This window comes from Miniopterus schreibersii, assembly GCF_964146895.1.
Source record: "Miniopterus schreibersii genome assembly, chromosome: 4".
Classification (NCBI taxonomy): domain Eukaryota; kingdom Metazoa; phylum Chordata; class Mammalia; order Chiroptera; family Miniopteridae; genus Miniopterus; species Miniopterus schreibersii.
In genome coordinates this window covers 72,424,482-72,434,432 of record NC_138105.1, presented here as the reverse complement: position 1 = coordinate 72,434,432, position 9,951 = coordinate 72,424,482, and the positions used below count along the sequence as shown (strand labels likewise).

Genomic DNA, 9,951 nt, shown 5'->3' with positions numbered 1-9,951 from the left:
CTGAGAGGGAGAGATGAGAGAAAGACACAGAGAGACAGCGAAAGAGACATGCGGGCACCCAAAGACTGGGACTCTCAGAAACCGCAAACGCTCGGGCTCCTTGCCCCCCTGCTCCTGCCTGGCTCCCATGAGCACCCAGATCCTCCTTCTCCCAGCCTCCCTTAACACCCTCCCCCCACACCAGCACTCCTCATGGCCCCCACTTTTTAGGCTTGCTCCCAACCTTGGACGGGGGTCCCTAAGCCAGGACCCCTGACTCCCCAGGGGCCCCCAGGAGCCTCCTCCGTGGCCACCAGGAATCCTCAGACTCCACCAGCCTTTGGGAGCCAGCCCTTCTGCTCCCTCTGGATCCTAGGTCCAACCCATCCCCCTGGGGCTCTGCGTCTCTTCCCTCCAGGAAAATCTCTGGCCTCAACAAGCAGCACCAGATTCTGCTCTGCTCCTCCCACCCCACCCACCCAATGCCAGCCACCTTGACCCCTCCTTTGATCCTACTGTTGTCTTTGACCAGCCCACCTGCTCCAGATGTGTCCAGACAGGGTCAACCCCACCTCCAGATGGGATACAGAGGTGGGTGGCTGGGTGGGTAGGTGGTTGACCTGGGCAAGTGGGCAGGCAAATCAGAGGACTCACAGCTGGCCTCTGACTCCCCACCGCCTCCTCAGGGCCAAGCAAACCACATGTCCAAGAAATATCTGTCAAAGGGGAGAAGAAGCCACAGGGGACTAGAGAGAGAAGGCTCCAACTATTATTGCAGGCCCATCTGGGGAAACTGAGGCACAGGCTGCCGACTCTAGGAAGGGTGTGACTGTCTGGGTTCAGGCAGGGGCCAAGTCAGACACTGAGAAGCCTGAAGCTATGAGACAGCAATGAGTTCAAAAGTTAAAACAACAGTAAACCATAAAGAAGCTGAAGAAAGGAAGTCAGATATTTTCCCCAGGATGGCTATTCCAAAGTCATTTGATGTATCAAAAAAAAAAAAAAATTCTGGCTGCAGTTACAGACTTAGTGCCTGGCAGGTGAGTCAACCAGGTGGGAGATTTGACCTCGGGGCTGGTTAGTTTGGTGATGGAGCCGAGAGGTGAAGCAGATCCAGAGCAGTGCTGAACTCTCAGAGGACAGAGCCTGGGGGCCAAGGCCAAATGCAAAGCCACGTCACACAGTGGTTAGAGCATGGACTCTGGAAGCAGTGTTCAAATAGCTCCGTCACATACTCACTGTGAGCCTCAGGGTTGGGGAGTGCTATGGGCACCTAGTGGGTAGAGGTCAGGGATGCTACTAAACGCCCTACAGTGTGCAGGACAGTCTCTCACAACAGATTGTAATCTTGTCCCAGATGTCAACGGTGGTGGGGTTGAGAAACCCTGCTTCAAGGTGGAAGAATCATGTCTGTATTTTACTCACAGTCAGTGCTAGGTAGGAGCTTACTGCTATTTGCAACTACAGTTGGAGCTCCCAGGCTTCTCCCTCACCGGCAAATCCCTGATCGCTAATTCCATGCTCTGCTCACCTCAATTCAGAGAAAGCAGAGGCTTTCTAGCCCGTCCATGAGCAGTCTTTGGTCAGGCAAGTCCTGTGTTAGCCTGGCTCTGTCTCCACCTGAGACTAGGGTCTCCATGAGTGTGGGAACCCAGGACCAGCTGGTTCGGGGCTGGGCAATGCTCAGCTCATAATATATCAGCACCAGTGGCCGCTGTGCTCCAAGCATGAGACTATAGCAGAGAATAAAGAAAAGACAAATCCCTGTCCTCAGGAAATGGAGACTCAGGTGGGGAAAACCTTAAATAAAGAACCATATCCATCAGGAAATTTCCACCAGTGAAGAGGGCTCTCACACAGGGTTTTGCAATGGGGTAGAGGGGGTGCTGCTATTTGAGGTTGGGTGTCATGACCCTTCCTTGTTGAAACCGAAATAATGAGAATGAATGTTGAATCACACTGTATACCTTAAATATATGTAATTTTTACTTGTCACTTGTACCTCAATGAAGCTTGGGGTGGAGCAATAAATGTTGAGTGAATGAGTGAATGAATTTTCACAAGTCTGCACTTCAGAGAAAATACTCTGGCTGGTTCCCAAAGTCTGATACAAGTATCCTTAGCTGTTAAGCCTGGTAATTTTAGATAACGCATGGAGAAACATTTTCTGTTCATTTTCTATTTTATGTATTTATGTTAAGTGAGAGATTTGGTTTGATGGGTAAAGAACACAGTCTCGTTGGTATACGAACAGTGTTATAAATTTTTCTTTAAAATGAATGAGGTTTAAAAGGAAAAACCACTAAAAGAAAACTATTAATTCAGTAATAGAAACATAATACATAGGTGGGGGAAAATGGTGACACATTTTGTGAATGGCTGAAATTTCAGAATCAAAGCCTGGATTAACAAAGATGGAAGAAGAGGCTCAAGATCTCTAAATTTGAGTTTTGAAAATATTAGGGCACCAGCCTTTCCCAAATTCCAGCAAACAAGAAGTAGAGGGCTCAAAACTTAAAAGAGAGTATTTAAAAACAGCGTAAGATGCCCCCCTTGGCCTGGCAGGTGGTAAACTTGGACTCACCCCAATAATGTCCCCTCGCTCAGTGCAGCCTCCCCGGCGGGGTGGGGGGGACAGTGTTTCCAGCCGAAGAAGGAGGTGACACAAACAATTGAAGCTCTGCGGCCTGGAGGAGGTGGAGGGAGGCCCGGGACGGCTACGTGAAGGATGTGACATCTGAGCTGGTACTTCAGGGAGAGATTGGATTTCAACAGGTGCGGGAGGGGGTAGGGCTCAGGCACTGAGAAACCGCGGGTGTGGCTGGGCAGATGGCTTTCCTTGGCCTGGGGGTGTGAGAGCCAGGGCGCTGGCGGGGTGCAGGGGTGGATGCGAAGCTCCTTGAAGGCCAATCCCAGTGGCTGAGGGTGGATCTGGTGGGCAATGGGGAGCCACAGCCCCATTTTGATTGGCCTGTTTTAAAACACGTTGCAGCCTATTGATTTTTTTAAGGGTGTGGGTTTTTTTTTTTTTAAGGATGTGGGGGCTATTGGCATGGGTGACTGGCTGGAGATGAGGTCCCAGGAAGCAGAAGAGGAGAGAAGAGGGTGTTAGCCCAGCTTTCCTGCCCTCAGAGATAGAAGGAGAAATAAATTAAAGGGCCTGGGGATGAGGTGTCACCGAGAGTAGGCTTGTCACGTGATCACTGTGAACCTCCATCCCACAGAGATAAAATAGAGATTACAAGGCGAGGTGATGGTTCCAGGGTGCTGGGCACACAGCTTGTTCTGGGTCAACTTCAGCACTTCAGGTTTGCCATTTGATTTGGGCTATCTTAGAGATTCTCAGCCTCGGTGAATTGTCCCCTAGGGGACATCTGGCAATGTCCAGAGATACTTTGGTTGTCAGACTGTGGAAGGGGAGGTGCTACTGGCACCTAGTCGGTAGAGGCTAGGGATAATGCTAAACACTGTACATGATCTAATCCCAAACGTCACCAAAGCCGAGGTTGGGACACTCAGGGTTACCTTGAGTCTAAAAGGCCCGTGGGCTGTTCAGGGAGACACCCAGGAAGCAGCTGGGCCAATCCTGGGAAGTATGTCTGTGAGTCACCTGACTGGGAAGACAGTGGATGCCCTAAAATGGGCAAGCGGGGTCACTCAGGGAGGGAGGAGACCAGAGACGAGGGTGGGGAAACAAGCTGCATTTAGGGAGAGGGCAGGCAGAGGCATGGCACTGGAAGTGGAGATAGCTATGCCTAGCTGGTTAAGGAAGAGTGGTAATGGGCACCATCACCGGCGCCCAGAGGTCAAAGAGCCAAGGCCCCAGGAGAGGAGAGGACTGTGTGGTTAGCAGGCCACCAGAGTCCTCAGCCTGGAGGCAGCCAAGGTCCAAATGGACTAAGATCAAAGTGGGAGGACAGGAGTGGATGCAGTGGCCAGGTTAGGAAGATGGTAAAGGTGGAGCATGACTGGGGTGAGGGAAGGGCTTTTCCTGAGGCTCCAGAAGCTCATGACAGACTTTTAGGGGCAAAGATGTAAAAAAAGAGAGAGATCCCATCATACACTGTTGATGGGGATATAAAATGGTGCAGCCGCTAAGGAAAACAGTTTGGCGATTCCTCAAAAACCGAAACATACAAGTACCATATGGTCCAGCAATTCCACTCCTAGTATATACCTAAAAGAATTGAAAACAGGGACTCAGGCAGATACACGTACCTGTGTGTTCATAGCAGTACTATTCACAATTGCCAGAAGGTGGAAACAGCTCAAGTGTCCATCAATGGGTAAATGGATGAACAAATGGGGTCCATCCACACCGTGGGATATTACTCAGTCATAAAAAGACCTGAAGCACTGATACATGCTACAACGTGGATGAACCTCAAAAACATGCTGAGTGAGAGATGCCAGGTAAAAAACACATTGTATGTGATCCCAATGATATGAAATATCCGGAACAGGCAAATCCACAGAGGCAGAAAGCAGATTGGTGGTTGCCAGGGGCTCACTAGAGGGAGAAATGAGGAGTGAAGCCCAAACCCAGAGAAAATGGCTATGAGATCTCCTTTTGAAGTGATGAAAAAAATTGGAAGCACCCCTGGATGCTCGGGTCACAGTAGTTACAGGAACCTGGACCAAATAGGGCTATATGAGGAAAACTGCCTAGCAGGAGCTGTGAACCTTCAGTCCAGGGACACAGCCAGCCTGCATGGACCATAAAGGAAAGGAGTTGTGGTATTAACACCCTGACTGTACTCTACTCCCTCCCTCTAATGCCTGCTATGGCTCCCCATTGGTTGAACCCAATTGGAAGCCACAGGCAAAGGAGCCTGTTAAGTGGTTTAAACAAGTCAGCCTCCCAGGACACGTCATATGGGGTAAAATGGTAGAGACAAGACAGGAGATATCAGAGACCTGGAGCAAAGACAAGAGCAGTTCAGGAGTGTGGGGTGAATAGGGGAGCAAACAGCCCCTTCCAACTCACCACTCACTCCTCTCTTGCTCAAGGTCCACATACCAGCCACTTTCAGCCATTTTTCCCAAACCCACCAAGGCCATCTCTGCCACCTCTAAGCCTTTGCATATGCTGTTCCCTGTGCTTAGAATTCTTTTCCCTTTCACCTACCCAGCTAACTCCTACTTATCCTGTGGTCTTAGCTCAAAAGCCATTTTCTCTGAGGGCTTCCTCATCTCTGGGCTGAGTTCAAGTCCATACTCTATGCAACCACATCTGCTGTGCATCCTCAGTCAAAGCAAAATTGCTCTTGGAATGATTTGTTAAGCAACTATCTGGATGGGGCTGTGAGTTCCACGTGGGTAGACAGGGTCTTTCTCATACCCTGTCCCCCCCCACCCGCCTCAGCTGACAGCACATATTCATTCAACAAACATCAAGTTCACAGAGTACCAGGTTTTGCATAACACTGAACAAAAGGGGTCACATTCCTGCTCTCTGGAGATTACATAAAGCAGAACTAAAAACACACAATGAAACAGGGTAATCTATGTGATATGTACTATGTAGGAAAACCCAGAAAGGTAAGTAAATGAGGAAGGGCTCTATGAGAAGATGATATTTGAGCAGAGACCAGAAGAGAAGGAGGGAGATATCTGGAGGAAGAGTCTTCAAGGCCCTGAGTCTAGACTGTGGAACATCCAAGAGACCAGGGAGGCTGGAGCAGAGGAAGCAAGGGGGAGAGCGGGAGGAGATGAGGGTGGGGAGGTAGCAGAGCAGATTATGCAGGGCCTGAAGGGCCACGGGGAGGACCTAATGTTCTGGACATCAAAGATGGCCAAAGTCTGAATGGTCTTTCACCCTCAGCAGTCTAAGCTCCATCTTTCGGACACAGACCTCTGTGAAAGGTGGGAGCCACAGAGAGTTCTGAGCAGAGGAGGATGGGGTTTGACAGGTTTTAACGGGCTCCTCTAGCTGCAATATTATGGACGAACTGAAGGGGGCACAAGAGCAACAGGAGGGGACCAGGGAGTTGGCTGTAACCTTGGATCTGCACAGCCGCAATGGAGGTGCTGAGAGTTGTGAAAGTTGGTGAAATGTGCAATTTATTTTAAAGGTGGAGCTGATGGGATCTGCTGACAGATCGGATGTGGTTATGAAATGTTAACCTAAAAGTGAAAAGGCCTTTCAAAGTGAGAGGCAACAAACATTTATTTGAGATCAGTAAGAATAGCCCTGGCCAGTGTGGCTCAGTTGGTTGGGTGTCCTTTCGTGCACCAAGAGGTCACTGGTTCAATTCCCATGCAGGGTTGCGAGCTCGATCCTGGGCAGGGCTGCACAGGGAGTGAGCAGGGGGGCAGCCAATCGATGTTCTGATGTCCTACTCTCACATCGATGTCTCTCTCTCTCCCTGCCCGGTGTGGCTCAGTGGTTAGAGTGTCGGCCTTTGCACTGAAGGGTGGCAGGTTTGATTCCCAGTCAAGGGCATGTACCTGGGCTGCAGGTTCAATCCCCAGCTCCGGTTGGGGCTCGCTCATGCAGGAGGCAAGCAATCGATGTGTTTCTCTCACATTGATGTTTTTCTCCCTCTCTCTTGCTCTCTCTCTATAAAAAAAAAAAAAAAAAATGGAAAAAATATCCTCAGGTGAGGATTAACAAAAATTTTTTTAAAAAAGAATAGCTATTCAGGAATCATTAATTCAGGGAGAAGTCCAAATAGTGTTCCAATTAGGAAACAAACACAAGGGGTGTTTCTGAGAACAATTATATCAAAACATGGAGATATTAATTATAAACAATGTTGTTCGTTTTTAGCCCAGTAGTCGCCAGTTCCAGCAGTCATAATGTCTGCTTTCTTATTGTCTTTGCTAACATTTCCTTGGGGCACAATGTTGCTTGAGGCCCAGTCCAAAGGTTATTTTGCCATTTCAACATTCCAGATGTCTGAGGTATAAGACATACAAGGCAGTTCCTCTGGGGTGGCAGCTCTGGCTCCATTTATTAACTTATTTATTGACAGAAAGAAGGAGAAAAGTCACAGGTGACTGCAAGGTTTTACACCTGGGTCACATTTAAGCTGGAGTTTTCAATGGAGAACAAGAGAAAATGAAAAGGGTGATAGAAGAGCAAGGAGGGGGGGTGTAATGTATGAGAGGAAGAGAATTCCAGAGGGAGGAGAAAGTCCATAGCAATGAAGAGCCAGATGGGTGCCAGGAGAGCCTTTGGGTAGGTACAGGGAGGAGAGACCCTGGTCCTCAGAAACTAAGGAGATGGAGAGGTGCTCCCCTAGAAAATGGGGAAAGCAGGTGGTGCTGCTGGGGGTGGGGAGGGAGCGAGGAATACCACGGTGCAATGACCTCACTCTCCACCTGGGGAGTGACTCCTCTCCCGCCTGGGCCAGAAAGCCTAATGATCAGGGCACTCTGGACAAGGGCAAACAGGTAAGGTCTAAATTGGCTGGGATTAGCAAATGGGATGAGTTGACAGGGAGGGACTGGGAACCTCGTTTAGATAAGGTGGTCAGGGCTAGGCTTCTAGGAAGTAATGTTTAAGTGATCCCTGAATCACAGAGGAAGACATGAATTGGAGCATTGCAAGCAAAGTAAGCAGCAAGTGCAAAGGCCCTGGGGCTGGATGAGGGTGGCATCCTCAAGGAGCAAGAGGCCAGTGAGCTAAGAGAGGAGATCAGAGGGGTTGGTGGAAACCAGATCACAATAGATCTAATGTATACAAGGCAGGAAAGAGAGGAAAGAGGCAAGAGTGCCCCAGAGTAGAGGGACAGTTGGAGCCAACACCTGGAGGCAAGGAAGTACCTGGCCCATGCCTGCTTAGGGCCCAGGAAGTTACCCTGCCTCTGCTGATATAAAATATATGGCAAACAAAAGGAGTGAATGGGTTGGGGCAAAAGTGACCTCTATCAGAGAACCAGTTTCTGTTGTTCATGACCACAGGCCACCCAAGGCTGATTCAGCAAGATTCTATGTTATCAGAGGTCAGCTCCCCAAAGAGCAAAGCAACACAGCAGTAAACTATCCCCCACCCCAGAGGACCTGCCTTAGGAATCTCTCCTCACTAGCTCCCAGAGGAGTTCAGCTTCAGGAAACTTCTCAAAAATGCTTGCAGCCTGGATCCAGTCACCAATTGCTGTGTGACTTTTGGCAAGTTACTTCACCCCTCTCAGTCGGCCACTTTTTTTGTTTGTTTGATCCATCTGTAATCAAAGACACCATCCTCTACCTACATTAATGCATTCATTCTCCAGAATAAGACAGGGAATCTGATTATGCTCATTTATAGGAAGGGAGACGGTGGCTCAGAGGAAGGAAGTCACTTGCTCAAATTGGGAGTTAAACTCAGATCTGTCAGATCCCAGAGACAGTGAGGCTTTTGGGGACGCAGTCCTAAGATCCTCTATAGCAAGTGTCTGGCACCCAGTGGTGACTAAGCAGACAGGAGCTATTCTTATGGTTATTAGTCTAGGATGGTGTGGGACCACCTCTCCCAGCTTCGGGTTCCTCGGCTGCAAAGTGAGGACTTAGAATCCTCCACTTAGAATTCTTTCCTCACTGGCTTTGGGAAGCATCAGAGACATAAAGTGTGTAAAAATAAATGGTGGAGCTTTGGCAGTTCCTCAGAAAGTTACACATAGAGTTATCACATGAACCCAGTAATTCCACTCCAAGACATAGACCCAAAAGAATTGAGAATGGAACTCAAACAAAGACATGTACGTACATGTGCATGGAGCACTAGTCACATTAGCCCAAAGTGGAAAAATCCAAATGGTCCATCCACCGCAGTGAAATAGTAGTTAGTACTCAGCCATGAAAAGTAATGAAGCACTGACAGAGTACAACACGGATGAACCTCGAAAACATTATGCTGAGTGACAAGAGCTAGACACAAAAGGACACACGTTGTACAATCCTATTTATTTATTTATTTATTTATTTATTTATTTATTTATTTTAATCCTCACTGAGGATATTTTTTCCATTGCTTTTTCAGAGAGTGGAAGAGAGAGAGAGAGAAACATCGATGTGAGAGAGACACATTGATTGGTTGCCTCCCTCCCTCCGACCGGGGTGAGCCCGCAACCAAGGTACATACCCTTGGCCAGAATTGAACCCGGGACCCTTCTGTCTGGGGGCTGATGCTCTAACCAGTGAGCCAAACCCACTAGAGCTGTGTAATTCCTTTTATATCAAATGCCCAGGGTAGGTAATTTTTTTTTTAATCCTCACCTGAGGATATGTCTTTATTGATTTTTAGAGAGACAGAGAGACATCTATGCGAGAGAAGCATCAATCAATTGCTTCCTATACGCATCCCAATCAGGATCGAACCCAAAACCTAGGTATGTGCCCTGACCAGGAATTGAACTCTCAACCCCTTGGTGTATGAGACAACACTCCAACCACCTGAGCCACCCGACCAGGGCTAGGTAATTCTTAAAGACAGACAGCAGATTGGTGGTTGCCAGGGGCAGAAGGGAGGGGGGGAACTAGGAGTAATTACTTAATCAGTCTTGGGTTTCCATCTGGGGTGATGAAAAAGCCTGAACTGTACGTGGGATCTCCCTGACCTCAAGCAGGTTTCACTCCTCTGCCCGACAGTCATGCAGGTAACACACACCCACAGTGAGGTCACCACCCTTGGACACAGGTGACTCAGCGAGAGGGCAGGCCGCAGTACCCAGTATATTGGCCAGTTTGACCTGGTTCTTTCCCCCTGGCCCAGGAGATCCCAGCCAAGGAGGCCCAGGGCTAAGGGGCTGTCCTAGGTTTAGAGAGAAATCTTCTGTTATCGTTACTTCTCTGCTCCCAGTCTTGTGCTGATACACCAAGAAGACTCAACTCTGGAGCCAGCCCAGTCTGGAGAGTATGGAATTGAACATAGACAGTCCCAACCTTTCAGTGTACGGACTGAGCCAGAGAAAGGAAGCTGGAGCTGGGAAAACCAAGAGGAGAAAGCCAAGGAAAGGAAAGCCTCCTAGAAAGGAGATGGGTTTTGAA

The 9,951-nt window shown here is 48.8% G+C and overlaps 1 protein-coding gene across 1 annotated transcript in view; it reads right to left on the bottom strand.

The window, feature by feature from the left end:
* Positions 1-9,951, bottom strand: part of LOC308556324 (olfactory receptor 1f45-like) — a gene marked incomplete at both ends in the record, with an annotated part of 504,663 nt that overhangs the window by 113,399 nt on the left and 381,313 nt on the right.